The sequence below is a fragment of the Panthera pardus genome, unplaced genomic scaffold, assembly GCF_024362965.1.
Source record: "Panthera pardus isolate Hobbes unplaced genomic scaffold, ASM2436296v1 HiC_scaffold_27, whole genome shotgun sequence".
In the NCBI taxonomy this organism is placed as follows: domain Eukaryota; kingdom Metazoa; phylum Chordata; class Mammalia; order Carnivora; family Felidae; genus Panthera; species Panthera pardus.
In genome coordinates, this window is record NW_026526843.1 from 120,381,580 (window position 1) to 120,399,206 (window position 17,627).

The window sequence follows — 17,627 nt, forward strand, 5'->3', positions numbered from 1 at the left end:
AAGTTATCTCTTCCCGAGTAAATTGTTTGCTTTAAGTCGCTGGTTCCTGGACAGCAAACGCTACCATGGCAGGGAAGGACTTTATCATTATCTGTCCTGGAAGTTTGCCTAAATTGAATGCTCTTCAATTAAATCTCTCATTAATTCAATAACATTTAAAGATTAAATGGGATCTTTACGGATGCATTTTGGGGGAGCAAGACGACAAAGACCTGTACATTTATGGAAACTATTTTAGTAGACCCACAAGAGCGTAACAAATACACGACTTAGTATTTTAGGAGGACATAAGAGCTATGGAAAAAATAAAGAAGACAGTGCAGGCTATGAATGATCAGAAATGTAAAGGTGGGGAGGTGTCGGATTTTAAAACTAGATGATCAGGGCAGGTCTCTCAAAGATGTCGGGTTTGAGCAGGGTTTAGAAGCAGTGAGAGGGCTGAGTATGGTTCCGTTTGAGAGGGGTGATATTTCAGGGAGGAGGACTAGCGGAGACTAATCTGGGAGGTGCAAATCTTCCAGACATATTGGGGCAACAGCATGGAGGTCCGTGCAGCTGACCAAGTAGAGGTCGGTGCTCAGAAGTGACACTTTCACATGCAAGTGGGGTTCATAGACCGAAGGGCCAGATTACGTCAGAACTGTAGTCATTCGGGCAACTTTGGCTATTACTCCCGAAGAAAAGACATGAATCCCTGAGGCGTGCTGACAGGAGGAACACAGACGGCTCATGTTTTCCCAAGACGAACACAGGCCACCGTGTTGAGAATAAAAAGAGGTCAGAGTGAAGAGAGAGAGGCCAGTTACGCTGTTCCATGAAACAAGTAGAAATCCATGGATGCTTCTACCAAAGTAAAGCATGAGAGGTTGCGTCCTGCACATGCCTTGAAGGTGTGAATAACTGATGTAGTGGGGAAAAGAAAATAGGAGATGAGCAAAGACTTTGAGAGCATCTGAAATGATGGAATGGAGAAGCATGGAAACATGGAAACAGTAGGTTAGAAGGTGAGTGTGGGATGTCCGCTAAGCAACCAGAGACATGAAGGAGATGGCTGGGTTTACTGCTATGAGTTGAGGAGAGTGTTCTAGTCAAGAAAAGCAAGTGGGGGAGACGGTGACGTGGAAATGCCACCGAAAGACCCAATACCTGGTGAGATGGTCAATGGAGGGAAGATAAAGAGAAGGAGAGGGCAAGAAAAGTTAACAGGAAAAGAGAAAAATGTAATCTCCTGGGTATCACATCTGTTGTGCTCATCAGGAAACCTAGGCAGCTGGAGGAACCTGCCACACAAGCTGGCACCCCGTAAATACTTGTTGAATGAACATGAAAAAGACACATGTGATGCTGGTGATTACTAAGGGCATAGTGATCCAGACAGCTGTGCTCCCTGACATTCAGTCACAAGGCATAAAAAATCATTCCGAGCTTTCTGTTGGTAGGTGTGAAATGAGGATCATCAAGCAATCCTGAAGGTCAAAAGGCACCTGCAAGTCTAGCAAACGCATTCAAATTTAATTGTATTCTTTCCTTGCAGATAAATGCAACAACAACAACAAAAAAAAGGCAAAAAAAAAAAAAAACAACTCTCGTATCTTGTAGGTTAAAGGAAGAAAGGGTTTTGCTTTCACTCATGTAGGATTCTTCATGACACTGGACAGTTCTTGAAGGTCGTTTGCCTGATAGTGGGGCCAAAGTGAAGATGCCATGGCAACCAAGGACAGCTTGCGGCTCCCTGCGCTGGATAAATAGTGTTCTTGAGAAATGCTGTCGCAGGTTTAAGAACGCTGAGACAGAAGTCACATAGCAATGATAAAATTTCCAACCAGATGCCCATTCAGCGTTGCATTCCTGCAGCCAGTATAGATAGCCAGTCTCGTGTACGCTGTGGACAGGCACTAGCAAAAGCAGAGTGGCCATAAGTGGTTCCCATTATTGCACGCGAGTAAATGTGCTTCATAGATGGGGAATCACGTACCCCATCTATGGGGTTAAGAGTACGAAACCTCACAGCAAGAACATCTTGGGATTAAAATCCACGTGTCCTCACTCTGCGTTCAGCATGCAGCTTCCCATGACTCTATTTACATGCATAGCAAAATTTTGTTGTGGAGTAAATGAATGGACGATAACATGTATTGCAGAACAAGGGAGGAAGGAAAAATTATGTTCTTGCACTCACAGAAAAAAAGGGAGGGAGGGAAGGAGGGATGAACACATGATTTCTGAATGCTCACTGATATATGCAAAATATTCATACAGTAGAAAAAAAAAGATCGCTTCCAAATTTAGTATAAATTCAAATGTTAGCAACATTTATGAATAAAGTCATTTTAGGTACTCAGTTACACTGGGGATTATTGAAAGTCAGGATGAAATTCATTCAAAGCGAAGTATGAACTTTTATAAACCATGGACGTCTGGTAACATTAAACCCAGGACAGAAGGACTGCCCTCACCAAAAGCACCAAGCCAGATGGTGCTGGGCCAAGACTCTGAAAATCTTTTTTTTATTTTTAATTTTTTTTAAATGTTTATTATTGAGAGACAGAGAGACACAAGCGTGAGCAGGGGAGGGGTGGAGAGAGGGGGAGACGCAGAATCCAAAGCGGGCTCCAGGCTCTGAGCTGTCAGCACAGAGCCTGACGTGGGGCTTGAACCCACAAACTGTGAGATCATGACCTGAGCCGAAGTCGGTTGCCTAACCAACTGAGCCACCCAGGTGCCCCAAGACTCCGAAAATCTTAATGAAGACATACCTCCGATGATGTAAGAGTCCTCTGGAACAAAGCAAAATAAAAATTTTGGTCAGATGATATAACTAGCTGTAGCCTGGTATAAGACTGTGATAGATCACACAGATGAAATTGGCATGAAGATATTATTTGTAAATATAATGTGAAAAAAATAAAAATAAGGCTCTCCATTTGACGTAAATTGTACATTAATAGTATTAGCCATGTGATCAGGAAGATATGATCTCAAGATCATTAGACTAATGTGGGGGAATAAAATATTCAAATAGATTACATACATACGTCAACATTTTCATGCACCTGAAGCGTGTGCAGGAAATAAATACAACTAAAATGTCACTGGGAACCATCTCTGCCTATCAGTTTTGCATTTTCCAAGACTCTTCTATATGACTGCCTTTCCAAAATTTTCTCAAATATAATACTTTAAAACTAAAATGTGGGGCACGCAGGTGACTCAGTTGGTTAAGCGTCCGACTCTTGATATCACCTCAGGTTGTGATCTTGGGGTCGTGAGATTGAGCCCCCTGTCAGGCTCTGTGCTGAGTGTGGAGTCGGCTTGGGATTCTCTCTCTCCCTTTCCCTCTCTATGCTCAGGTGGGGACTTGTGCTCTAATAAATAAACATTGAAAACAAATAAAAAATAAGAGTAAACAAAATTTGATACAAAGCCTAATTAATTAATGGGTAGGCTTTTGTTACATACGGTTTGGTAGACATTTTGCATAAAATAGAGCATCCAGAAATTCATATCAAAGTATAAAACGAGTTAATACATAACGGACTCCTTCATATTTGGATGTATATAAAGGTAAAGGAATAACCACTTGGCAAAACAAAAAAGGGATTCTTATCAACCCTCTCCTTTATCTGTCAGTCAACAGATAAATCCTATGGGTCACATATTTCAAAGGAAATAGGAAAATAATACAGTACAAGAAAAAGGGGTGGGAAACTTTTGTTTAAGTAATCTCAGGGTGATAAGTGATTTCATAGCACAGGAATAAATTTCTTTAAAAGTTGGGTATAATAGGGGCACCTGGGTGGCTCAGTCAGTTAAGCGTCTGACTTCAGCTCAGGTTATGATCTCGCGGTTCATGAGTTCCAGCCCCATGCCAGGCTCTGTCAGTCTGGAGCCCGTTTCAGATTCTGTGTCTCCCTCTCTCTCTGCCCCTCCCCAACTCATGCTCAGTCTCTCTCTTAAAAATAAATATTAAAAATTTTTTTAATAAAAGATGGGTATATTAGAGTACATTTAATGCACTGCTCAGGGAAATACCATAAGCAAAACCAAAAGATATAAAAATAAGTAAAAAAAAAAAAAAGAAAAATAACTAAAACTATTTTAGTGTATAAAATAAATATAACGTGTGTTTAAGATATACACATATAAATTAATAACAAGTCCAATTGAGAAACATGGGTGGGGCACCTGAGTGGCTCAGTCGGTTAAGCGTCCCACTCTTGGTTTCAGCTCAGGTCATGATCTCACTGTTTGTGAGTTCAAGTCCCACATCGGGCTCTGTGCTGACATTGAACAGCCTGCTTGTGATTCTCTCCCTCCCTCTCGCAGCCTGTCCCGCACTCACACACACTCTCTCTCTCAAAATAAATAAATAAACTTTAAAAAAAAGTAAAACATGGGTAACATGCACAAATAGATCATTCACCAAATGTTATTTGATTTAAGAAGATATGTTAATCTTATATTAAGAGAAATGTAAATTAAAATTAAAACATGTGTTCATTAGATTCGAGAAGATGACAAAGTTTGACAACACTCACCAAATTGATGAGAGAACGGAGAAACACTTTCTACATAATTGGTGAAACTGTAAATCATTGTAACATCAGCAAAGCAATGCTGCAACACCCACCACAATTTAAAATGTGCATTCATTTTGATCTATTCCAGTTCTACAAGTAGAATTCAGTTTAATTCCACTGGAATTTGATCAATTCCAGTTCTAGAAGTGGTTTTAATCAGGATTAGGGAGAGGGTCAGATGGGCATGCCTAGTTTTTGGGGAATCTGAGCTGGTGAAGATGTGTATCTGGACTTACTGCTTTTCCAAACAAATTTGGTATTGCCTAATGGTTTCTTATACAGATCCATGAAAAGAGCAAAGAGAACGACATGCATCGTGCAAATAAGTGAATAGACACACACTCACATATATATATGAGAAAATGAATGAATGTATGAGAAGACACTTGCCAAAGCAAAAAAAAAAAAAAAATCTTATTCGAACGTAAGCACTCAAGTCACTCAATGAAATACTTTTGTTTTGCTGCAAAACCTGCTTCAAACACCCAACTGAAGTAAGATTCAGTATGTCCCAAAGTTTAAACTAAAAACAAAATCTCCTCTCATGTCAAGTTTATCCAGGCAAGGTGATTAGCACACGGCTCAGAACTTGTCAGAAAGGAAAACCGTTTTAATTGGGGTGTAATAAACACTAAAAGTGCTCCCATGTGGAAATGCCTTGATTAAGTCAGGCATACTGATTAAGCTGTGCCTGGGTTGAATGCTGACTCTGCAACATTTGTCTTCAGATTTACCACAGTTTTTGGGTTCTGGCATGTCTCTGTCAAAGCAAAGAGGATGATGCACAACTTGAAAACCGGGAGTAAAATCTGGTTTTATCATTGTGGATAGGGTGCAGGTATCCCCATCGTGGTTCAGACTTTTATGCCTGGGAATTGGTCTTCAATGAACCAATGACTCTACCTTTTCTTTTTCTTTTTTTAATGTCTATTTATATTTGAGAGAGAGAGAGAGAGAGAAAGCGTGAGCAGGGGAGGGGGAGAGAGAGAGAGAGGGAGACACAGAATCTGAAGCAGGCTCCAGGCTCCAAGCTGTCAGCACAGAGCCCAATGCTCTGACCGAACTCCCAAACCACCAGATCACGACCTGAACCAAAGTTGGACGTTTAACTGACTGAGCCACCCAGGTGCACCGGCTCTAATTTGGTGATCTGTTTATAGCATTATTTAAGTCTGAACACAGATAAGGTCCTGCACTCAAAGAGAATTCAACAGGCAAAGGAATTATATTTTCCTTCTCATTTTATATCTACACCTGGGAAAGTTCAAGGCTGTGATAAACTATAGGAATCCAGAGATAAAGCTATCTTGGCACCAAGGGGACATCATGATCACAAACTTGAGAGGTGACTTGGGTAGGTGGAATGAGTAATGGGGTCACAATCAGGTTGAAATGATAGTTCTGCCAATTTGGAGCCCTGTGACCTTGGGTGTCTTTGCCTCTCTGAGACCTACTTCCTCCATTTTTGAAAGGAGGATAATTCTGGTTTGAGAGGCATTTCCCAAGATTAAGCAAGAAACTGGTGGTGAAGCATCTATACTTCTGTCTGATACATGGTATGGGGTCAACAAGCAAGTTTTCCTTTTCCTTAAAACACAGATACTAAAATAGGGTACGTGGAAAGTTCCACAAGGGGAAGATGGTAGAAATAACCATGCGGGGGGTAGGACGGTGATCACGGGCCTTAGTGGAGTCATGATTGCTCTAGGGAGGGTATTACAGAAAAAGGATGGAGTGAGCCTTGGAGACAGGAACGAGGACAAAACGATGTGGCACATGACAGGGAGGTGATGCAGTTGTGGGGCCAGTGATTAGGCTGTAGACGCTTAATGCATAATGTTACTCAATCTCAACGAACTTTGTAAGTCAAGAGGAAGCAGTGATATGTCCTGAGAGGTGGTGTAAGGTGACTTAATGAGTAAGCATTTTTGTTTTTAAGAAAGAAAACTCTTGGACATGTACTGAATGACGATATTGAGGTTGGAGAGAACATAGTTAATTTAGCATTTTAACCACGGTATCGACTGAATGGTGCCCCTCAGAAATATAGGTTGGAGTCCTACTCCCCAGGAGTTGGGAATGTGACCTTATTTGGAAATATGGTCTCTGCAACATATAATTAAGATGTCAGTTAAGGTGAGGTCAGACAGGTGTAGTGTGGGTCCTAATCCAAGCTGGCAGGTGTCCCTGTAAGAAGAGAAGAAACAGAGCGACAGACACAGAGAGAGGAGAACCTCATGGGAAGATACAGACACGGAGGAGAAGCCATGTGGAGACAGAGGCAGAGGTGAGTGGGATGTGGCCACAAGCTCAGGACAGCCAGCTGCCACCAGAAGCTGGAAGAGGCAAGGAAGGATCCTCCTGTAGGGCCTTCAGAGAGAGCACAGCCCTGCAACACTCTGAATTTGGATTTTGTTCTCCAGACTTGGGAAAGGGTATATTTCTAGTGCCGTAAGCCACACGGCTGGTGGTATTTCATTACGGTAGCTCTAGGAAACGGATACAGACTGCAAATATTTGAAGCTAAAACAATGGAGTGGACAGAAGGAGCACGATCATCGCGGGGACAGAGAACAATGTACAAACACAATGCATAATCAGAACTTTGAATCTGGGAGGACAAAAAAGGGGAAGGCGGCCATGACATCACTCTGAGAACTGGCTGATAAACATGAACTTGAATCGGTGCAATGAATACTGAGCAAAGACAGAATTTGGGAGGTGTAGGGGGCGGCTAGTGAGTACACTGTAGATCATATGTTTGAGCTGTTGGCAGGGAAGTCTGGAAGAGGACTCTAAAACAAATAGAAAACACAGAAAGGAGACAACCAAGGACTTGGGGATGAAACAAAATGGTAGAAAGAAGGACAGTACCTAAGAAGCCAAAAGGGATGGGATTTCCATGACAACAAGGTGGCCCAGGTGTTCCAATGCATGAGGTACCTGTGCTGTGGGAGACCTACGTCCGAGAGCTGGAGCATGCAAGCCACATCCCAGACTGCCATTCTGATGGGAAGCAGAGGCAGGAGAGGAAGGTAGATTTGCTCACTCCCAACCCAAGTGGGTTCAACAGTAATGGTTGGGCCATGTGGCCTCTGAGACCAGGTTTGCTTCTCTGCACATGCTGAGCCCACTTGACTTTTCTTTCTGCTGCATTCCTAGTGCCTTCCTGCACTTTCTGCATTATTGTTATGGTGAAGGTGTTATAGGGGTAGATCAGGGCTTTCTTTGACATCATCATGACCTACCTGGCTCTGCGGTTAGGCATCGCTGAGAAAGAACCAAGATTGTGTTCCCTCCTTCTCTATTAACTCAGCAGAGCGAGTAGACAAGAGCCCCAGTCTCTAACTTGTCTGCGTACATCGGGTAGACATTGTTCTATCAGGCATTCTTTGCAGTCTATGAGTCCTAAATTATTCTCCAAAGGAGCCGTGCACTAATTTTGCTGTTAGTGCCAGAAATAATATAAACCAGACCTGATGAATAAAGCATGAGCTCTGATTTCAGATCAGGTTATTTCTGGCATCATCTGTCTGTCTGCAGATAGCATATTAAGAGCAGGTTGTTGTTGACGATAACTGAATGATGAAAGTAAGAACTAGCCTTCGGCCTTGGAGATTCCTGGCTTCAATGTGATGTCTGTAGGTCTAACAATCTTAAAAACATAGACTTGACGAGGTTAAGTGGCTTGGCAGAAAGACCCCGGGCTTTGTCCATCATGTGGGTTTTGTTGTCTTTATTTAAATAAGAAGCATCAATTATTTTTGGGAAGACAGTCTGGCTTTCTCCGAATCTTTCATTGTAGGGTAAGCACCACCACTGAAGGAACCAGCCAGCACTAAGGAGCCATCCTTTACCACAGCTTCATTCCTACCGTGGCGGGACGTATTCTTCCCCAGGGAAGTTGAAGGGTTTAGCACTCAACTGGCCAGGAAGTCTCTGGATGGCACACAAAGTCTGCGGGGTGGTAATCTCATGCCTTTCGGTCCAAACACGCACCCATACACATGACAAGGATAATAAAGTCTGGGCACAGGCAAAGCACATACACCAGAATGCCTTCCAGGGTTTGCACAACACAGGTCTGCCGGACGCTGTTACATCCCCATCTATGCGGGAGGGTTTCCCCCATCGTGTAGGTAAAACGTGATTACGACGAGTCGCCTACGTTGCCGCGTTATGCTGCGTGGTTTAGGAACTTTTAGTTTGAGAGGTTCTCTTGCTTTGGCTTTCAATGAAATATTCCTTGTCGCTTGCAGCTACTGTGGCTCCAAGAGTCCCCTGGCTTGTGGCCACGTCCCTCCCGGCTCTGTGTCAATCTTCACACGGCTTCTCCTGTGTGTCTCTGTCTCCTCCTCACGTAAGAACACCAGTCACTGGATTGGGCGCCCAAGGTAAAATCTACAAGGATTTCATCTCAAGATCTTCAACTATATCTGTAAAGCCCCTAATTCCAAGTGAGGTGGCATTCTGATGTTCCGGGTGGGTGTGGATTTAGGGGGACACCGTTGCACCCAGTAAAGCTACAGACAGGCAACGCTGCAGCAGCACACCAGAGGCATCGGCACCAAGGCCTCAGAGCTGAGCCGCAAGACAGCCGCGGGAGGGATGGAGGACCGACGGGACGCCCGTCGTCTGCAGGTGGAAATCGGGAGACGATTCAGGAGCTCAGAAAGGGGGTGGAGTCAAACACACGAGGGGATGTGTCCTCAGAGGAGAGGAAGGGCAGTTAGTGTTTAATGGGGACAGACATTCAGTTTGGGAGGAGAGGATGTTCTGGACATGGATGGTGGGACAGTTGCACGACACGATGACTGCACTTAGTGCCACCGAACTGTTATACTTCAAGATGGTTATGACGGTAGTTTTTGTGTGACGGTGACTAAACTACATTGAAGAGAAAGTTCTCGAGGCATCCGCATGCCCTGGGTGTTCCCCATCTGTGGCCACACGAAGCTCCCAGGATTGTTCTGAGTCACGGCACCCGTGTCCTTGTGGACTCACTAGCCCCAGGGGATTTTAATCTCCGCTTGGGGCTGTTGTGTATGTTCCCAGACGCACTGAGTTGTAATACCTTTTTAGCAGTCTACAAAGAATGACGGAAATATGTAGGGCATGGGGCACCTGGCTGGCTCAGTCGGCAGAGCATGAGGGTCTTAATCTCCAGGTTGTGTGTTTGAGCCCCATGTTGCATATGGAGATTACTCAAAAATAAAATCTTTAGGGGTGCCTGAGTGGCTCAGTCATTTGAGTGTCCAACTTGATTTCAGCTCAGGTCATGATCTCATGGTTCGTGGGATTGAGCCCCACGTCAGGCTCTGAGCTCACAGCACGGAGTCTGCATGCGATTCTCTCTCTCTCCCTCTCCCAGCCTCTCCCCTGCTTGCTCTTTTTCTCTCAAAATAAGTAATACGATTTTAAAAAACATAAAAAATAAACGCCTTTTCAGGATAGAAGCAGGCTGATGAACTCATAGTTAAGTGGACAATTTCATTTAGAACATAATCAAAAGGAAAATGGAGAATTATTAACAACCTTCAAAGATTTAATTATTACCACACATGCCCCTTTCGATTTCGAGTGCATGTTCTATAAATCATGACCAGTTATTGAGCCAGATCGTCTATATTATATCCTAATTGATCTCCCAGGGACCTTACTTCACTAGTCAGCTTAACGTAGCTCATTCAGTGAGACTTGATTTATAATCAGGGCATTCTTTTTTAATGAGAGAGTGCAGACCATTTGTCGACACCCTAAGAGAGACACCTCATTAGAGAGATAGGAAGAAAGAATAACAGTGGTTAATCAAATATAGATATACATCAGCTGCAATACTCATTGTTTTAATTAAATATATTCACAGTGAAAGGACCAAGGTCAACTCCAGGATAGGTGACATAATTTCTAATGAAGGAAATTATAATATTTATTAAACCACCTTAGTAGCTTGATGCCTGAGTGATGGGTTAAGAAGTTACTTAATACCAGAGAGAGACAGAAAAGGTACGCAACAAAATGAAAAGTTAAAGCGCAAACACGCTTTTGTTTTATTTTGAACAACGTGGAGATTCATAAATGAAGTACCAAGTAGAAATAAGTAGATAATGCATGTGCATTTAAGATGGGGCCAAGTTCCTCCCAAGCCCATCACGGATGTTAATTGTGGTGCCCAATTAATTACATTTAATTATATCTATAGTTTTTGGCATTTAGAGGGGTCACTTGTATCTCACAGAGTTATGAGTTTCGTTCATGTCATTTTTATAAAACATATTAAGCATTACTTAAAATACTAAAAAAAACCCCACGTAGAGATGTTCATGTGAACATGTGCACACGTAAATACGTATACAAACTGTTAAGTACATACTGGTAGGTCTTCATAGAATTTCATGAAGAAGAAAGGGGGGACATACTAATGTGATATGTAAGCGTGTGTATTGTGGAGTATGGGTTTTTCTCAGGATTGTATCTATAATTCTGGGACTTTACTGGCTATGTATTGGGTACCATTGAGGCTAATGATTTAGTTCCTTAATTCCAGAAATTTGACCTAACATGTTTGAAGAAAAACTATGTCAATACTTATGTTTGATCACCTTATTTCTTTAAGTTTTAGGGCCTAGGCATTATGGACAATACCAAGTAAATATTTCTAGAAAATATAAAATGATCATTTGCAAAATTATCCATTTTTATCTTTATTTTGTTTTAAAGATTTTATTTTCTTTTAATTGTATGTATTTAGACAGAGAGACAGAGAGCATGGGAGGGGCAGATGGAGAAGGAGAGAGAGAATTCCAAGCAGGTTCCGAGCTGTCAGTGCAGAGCCCGACATGGGGCTCGATCCCACGAACCGTGAGATCATGACCTGAGCCGAAATCAAGAGTCAGACGCTTAACCGACTGAGCCACCCAGGCGCCCCTTAAAGATTTTATTTTTAAGTAATGTCTACACCCAACGTGGGGCTCAAACTCACAATCACAAGATCAAGAGTCACATGCTCTACTGACTGAGCTGGCCAGGTGCTCCTGTAAAATAATCTATATTTTAAAACAGAAGTCTATGATTCCCAAACATTCCCAACACCTTTGCTTCATGCAGTGTTCCTCTTAAGGCTCCCGGAGCTCAGAATCAGTAGGAGACAGTTACACTACGAATGAGAAATTGAACGCCAAGGAAATGAACGTACCCACCCCAAGAAAGTTCCCAAGACCACATATTATGGGATACTGGGTATAAGAAATGTCTACAGGAGGGATATCCATAGGGACAGAAAGTAGATTTATGGCTCCCAGAGGCTGGGAGGAAGGTGAATGGTCATTGAAGGGCTAACAGTTATGGGGAGTCTGCCTGGGGTCTTGCAAATGACCCAGAACGGGACAGTGGTGCCATACTGACATCTTATGAATATACTAAAGGCTACCAAATTGTACATTGTAAAACAGTGACTTTCACAGCTTGTGAATCACATCTCAATTAGGAAAAGGGGAGAATGACTCATTTATATCAGCCTCACTAAGTAAAGGAAGCATGTTTTAACCTGAAGAATACCTAAGTAAGGAATAGTGAAATGCCCTGTAACAAGCTAATGGATAGCTGGAAAAATATAAATATAGACTGACGATCTTCCTTAAAAGGAACATAGAACAGGCATAAAAAGCAATTAATAGAGTATGTTCAGTTTAAATATATCAGTTACACTAGATGTTAATGGTCTGAATATTATAACTTCTATTAAAAGAAAACTATTTTCAGACTACATTAAAATGAAGATCCAATTATATGCTGATTAGTACAGCAATGTCTTAAGTAGAAAGGTAGCAAAATATTTTAAGTAAAAAAAAGAAATTGTTAACCCAGGCGAAAATAAAGCAAGGCAGCTTGGTATAATTGTTCTAAATGTCAGACTACACAGACTTGAAGGCAGAATTGTGAAGAATAAGGAGATTTTATAAAGAAAAATTACCTATGCAGCAAAGATGTCACCATCTGAAATTCATATGCATGTAAATGACACAGCACTGAAAAACACAAATGGACAGAAAAGAAAGGAAACGATAAAAATATCCAAAATCACGGTGGGTAATTTTAAAACACAAATCACAGAAACTAATACAGATTCAGGAGAAAAGCACTGAGGGTAAAGATGACTTCAACAATATATTAATAAACGTGGTCAGACTGATAGAAACAAAAACACACAGTGCACTTTCTTTTAAATACACTTTGAACACCCGCCTGATTGTATAAATCTGCTGCAATACAAGTGAAGTCTAAGGACTGAGTTTTATGGCAAACACTCTCTGCTCTCAGTGAAATCAGGTTGCACATCAATGGCAAGAAAATAAACACAAAATTCCCAATTATTTGAAAATGAAGCAATGCATTTCCAAATAAGGTATCGGTCAGAGAAGAAATTACAACGTAAATTGGGGGAAAACATGACCTGCCTAGCGATGAAAATGCAATGTGTGAAAGCAGGCACGATGGAATTCAAATGGAATTTGCTCAAAATATACAGGTGCTGGGACGTCGCTCAGAAAAGCAAAGGTTGGTCAACAATTTTTGAGTTTTCTTTCTCATGCGTGCGGCAAAGCAAAACAAAATCCAAAATAAAAACCCACGACAAGACAGTGGCGATAGACCCAAGAATACAAAAGGAAGAATAAATATGATAGCTCAGAAACATTAACCACATAAAAATAAAATGATAAAATTAACACAAAGAAATCAAGGGTGCCATGAATTATTTCTTCGCAAAGAGTCATATAATTTATACACGTCTCGTGATGCTCTCAGAGGATAGAACAGGGGCCACCATCACCAAAAGAACTACCAAAGGTGACATCATCACACATATTGCTAACATTAAGGGTATATTAAAGGGCCCTGAAATTAATACAGCACTGTGTGTGAATTATACTGAAATTAAAATCAAAAAGAAATAGAACAAAAATCTGTAAAGGTGTTTTAAAAGAATACTATGTGCAAATTTATGCTCATTTAATTCCAAATTTAGGTGCCGCAGACACATTCGTTTACAAATGACAAAACTGGACAATTCAGGAAGAGAAACCTGGGAATCCCTATGAATGTTTAAGTTATTCACTGTTTCTAAAATTGTTTTTTTAACGTTTATTCATTTTTGAGATACAGAGTGTGAGCTGGGCAGGGGCAGAGAGAGAGGGAGCCACAGACTCAGAAGCAGGCTCCAGGCTCTGAGCTGTCGGCACAGAGCCTGACGCGGGACTCGAACCCACGGACTGTGAGATCATGAACTGAGCCAAAGTTGGGCGCTTGGCTGACTGAGCCACCCAGGCGCCCCAGTGGATACAACGGATATGTGGTGAATTCTTGAACCACATTAACAAACTCTTGCATAGAAGACAGAGCGAGAAAAAAAATCCCTACTTATTTTATGAGGATCGCATTATCCAAATTTGAAAACGGCACTAATATAATTTCCCTCATGCACATAGAGGCAAATATTATAGATGAAATATGAGCAAACTGAACCCAGGGGCATATGCAAGCAGTATGTGTTTAAGTAGGCCTTGTCCTAGAAATGCAAGGTGAATTTAACCCTTTAAAATCCTCAACACCAACAACACAGGAATAAAGATTATGTGATGTTTTTAATAGATTCAGCACTTGGTAATATCCATTACTGATTTTTAAATAAACTCTTAACTGTGCTTTTGAGAAATTTTTCTCATCAGACAAAGGTTATTTCCAATACCTCTATGGCTGAAAATATATTTTAAAAATCTTTTTAATGTTTATTTATTTTTTAGAGAGACAGAGCCTGAGCAGGGGAGGGGCAGAGAGAGAGGGAGACACAGAATCCGAAGCAAGCTCCAGGCTCCGAGCTGCCAGCACAGAGCCCGACGCGGGGCTCGCACTCACGGACCGCAAGATCATGACCTGAGCCGAAGTCGGACGCTTATCTGGCTGAGCCCCCAGATGCCCCTTAAGTTTAATTATTTTGAGAGAGTAGGAGTGTGAGCAGGGGAGTGGATGAGAGAGGGGGAGAGAGAGAATCAAACACAGGCTTCACTCACTGTCAGCGCAGAGCCCCACACGGGTCTCGATCTCGGGAACCGCAAAATCATGCCATGAGCTGAAATCAAGATTCTACCGCTTAACCGACTGAGTCAGTCAAGTGCCCCTGAAATTATTCTTAATAATTTATTATTAAAGCTTTTCCACAAATATCTGGCAGGAGACAAGGATATATCTGTTATTATAATTTTTTCATTTCTATTTATCACTGTACTGGAGATTTATGTTTATAATTTTATGTTTTATGTTTTTAAAGCAAATGTTGAATGCATAAACACATTACTCAGGATACATATATGCACATATATTATTTTAAATGAGATATATTATTCATAGAAGTCAAGGTCATCTACATAGAAAATTTAATAGGATCTACAGATATGCCATCAGAAATAGCAACTTAAATTAGGAACGTGTCTGGATTCAAAGAATGAAAACATCTATTCCCATAGGCCAGAAGAGCAAATAAAAACACATTACAAAATGGGACGGTTAAAACATCAAAATATCAAATATTTCCAAATAAATGTAATGAGATATAGTAGCTACAGACACTATAAACTGCCAAACATTATTATAAAAACATGAAAACTTACTTAATGGAGGAGTACATCCTGTTCATGAATCAGGATACTGTTTCTATCCTAATTTACAGATTTAGCCCAATTGCTATAAAAATCTCACCAGTTTACATATTGACAAACTGATTGCAAAACTCACACGGAGATACGAAGGAAAATGCATACCTAAAAGATATCTTGAAACTTCAGGGCAGCGCGTAGATATCTCTAAGTTATTAGACTTGAGTAGGGTTTTACTGCCACAGACAAAAAGTAATTGATTGACTAATGGAACAGGATGAAGGGAGCCCTGACAGAGATACTATGTATGGAGTCACGTGACCTATGACAAGTTTGACAGTAAAGCGCAGACAGGAATGTGGTCTGAACCATGAATGGTGGGGAATGTGCACCTTTACTAAGACTCAACATCATTTATGTAAATTGCTACGATGTAACACAATTCAGATAAATCCATTCTAGATGTACGGTATATACAAATGAACAATTTAATGCTTATAGGAGAAAAGAGGAAATATCTTCATGACATTCATTGAACCAAATTGTTAAAATAGGACGGAAACATGCTAAGCATGCAGGGAAACATTGATAAATTTCACCACAAGAAAATTAATCTCCTTTACCATCAGTGACACCATCACAAGATTGACAATGTAACTAAGTGGGAAAATATAGAAGTTTAATAGATGTATCCAAGAAAGAATTCTATTTATCTATCTATCCATCCATCCATCCATCTATCTCTGTCTGTCTGTCCATACATCCATCTATCCATCCACCCACCCATCCATCATATCTATCTATCTATCTATCTATCTATCTATCTATCTATCTATCTATCTATCTATCTACCTACCTATCTATCCGTCCATCCATCCTATCTATCTATCTATCTATCTATCTATCTATCTATCTATCTATCTATCTATCCGTCCATCCATCCTATCTATCTATCTATCTATCTATCTATCTATCTATCTATCTATCCATACATCATATCTAACTATCTATCTATCTATCTATCTATCCGTCCATCCATCATATCTATCTATCTATCTATCTATCTATCTATCTATCTATCTATCCATCCTATCTATCTATCTATCTATCTATCTATCTATCTATCTATCTATCCATCCATCATATCTATCTATCTATCTATCTATCCATCCATCCATCCATCCTATCTATCTATCTATCTATCTATCTATCTATCTATCTATCTATCCGTCCATCCATCATATCTATCTATCTATCTATCTATCTATCTATCTATCTATCTATCCGTCCATCCATCATATCTATCTATCTATCTATCTATCTATCTATCCATCCATCCATCATATCTATCTATCTATCTATGTATCTATCTATCTATCTATCTATCTATCCGTCCATCCATCATATCTATCTATCTATCTATCCATCCATCATATCTATCTATCTATCTATCTATCTATCTATCTATCTATATCTATCCATCCATCCATCCATCCACCCACCCATCCATCCCTCCAACCATCCATCTATTTCTATGTCTGTCTGTCTATCTATCTATCTATCCATCCTATCTATCTATCTATCTATCTATCTATCTATCTATCCATCCACCCATCCTATCTATCTATCTATCTATCCGTCTATCCATCATATCTATCTATCTATCTATCTATCTATCCATCCATCATATCTATCTATCTATCTATCTATCTATCTATCTATCTATCCGTCCATCCATCATATCTATCTATCTATCTATCTATCTATCTATCTATCTATCTATCCATCCATCCATCATATCTCTCTATCTATCTATCTATCTATCCATCCATCCATCCATCTAGCATCCATCCATCCATCCATCCCTGTATCTACCTACCTACTCATGATATCTGTCATCTATCCATCCATCCATTCAGCCAGCCAGCCAGCCATCATACCTATCTCTCTATCCAGCCATCCAGCCATTCATTGATTCATCTATCACTCCTATTAAAACTCCATAAAAACACAGACATTCCAACATCAGTGCACCACTCAAATGCCAACACCAATACGAACAGGTTCTCACGTTACCTGTCATCAAAATAACGGTATTAAAAACCCAATATGATACTATACCCTTACCAAAATCTAGGAATAAAGTGGCAGGAAATACCAAGTGCTAATGACGCTGTAGACAAACAAGAACTTTGTTATACAACCAGTTGAATATATATACCACGGTGCAGCCACTAAATCTTGCGTTACCTGGTATGATGTAGCAATCCCACTGTTTATATACCTATTTACCCACCGGAAGTACATACAGACACTTAACAGAAAGTGTCCTGAGAAACAAGACACCGGAAATAATATTACTCATCAATTTTAGAATAGAAAAAAATAGAGGTAAACT

The 17,627-nt window shown here is 40.6% G+C and overlaps 1 long non-coding RNA gene across 10 annotated transcripts in view; it reads right to left on the reverse strand.

Annotated features, from left to right (window-relative positions):
- The window catches only part of LOC109256177 (uncharacterized), a 267,030-nt gene that overhangs the window by 142,250 nt on the left and 107,153 nt on the right, over positions 1–17,627 (reverse strand). The gene's annotated exons all lie outside the window — the stretch shown is intronic.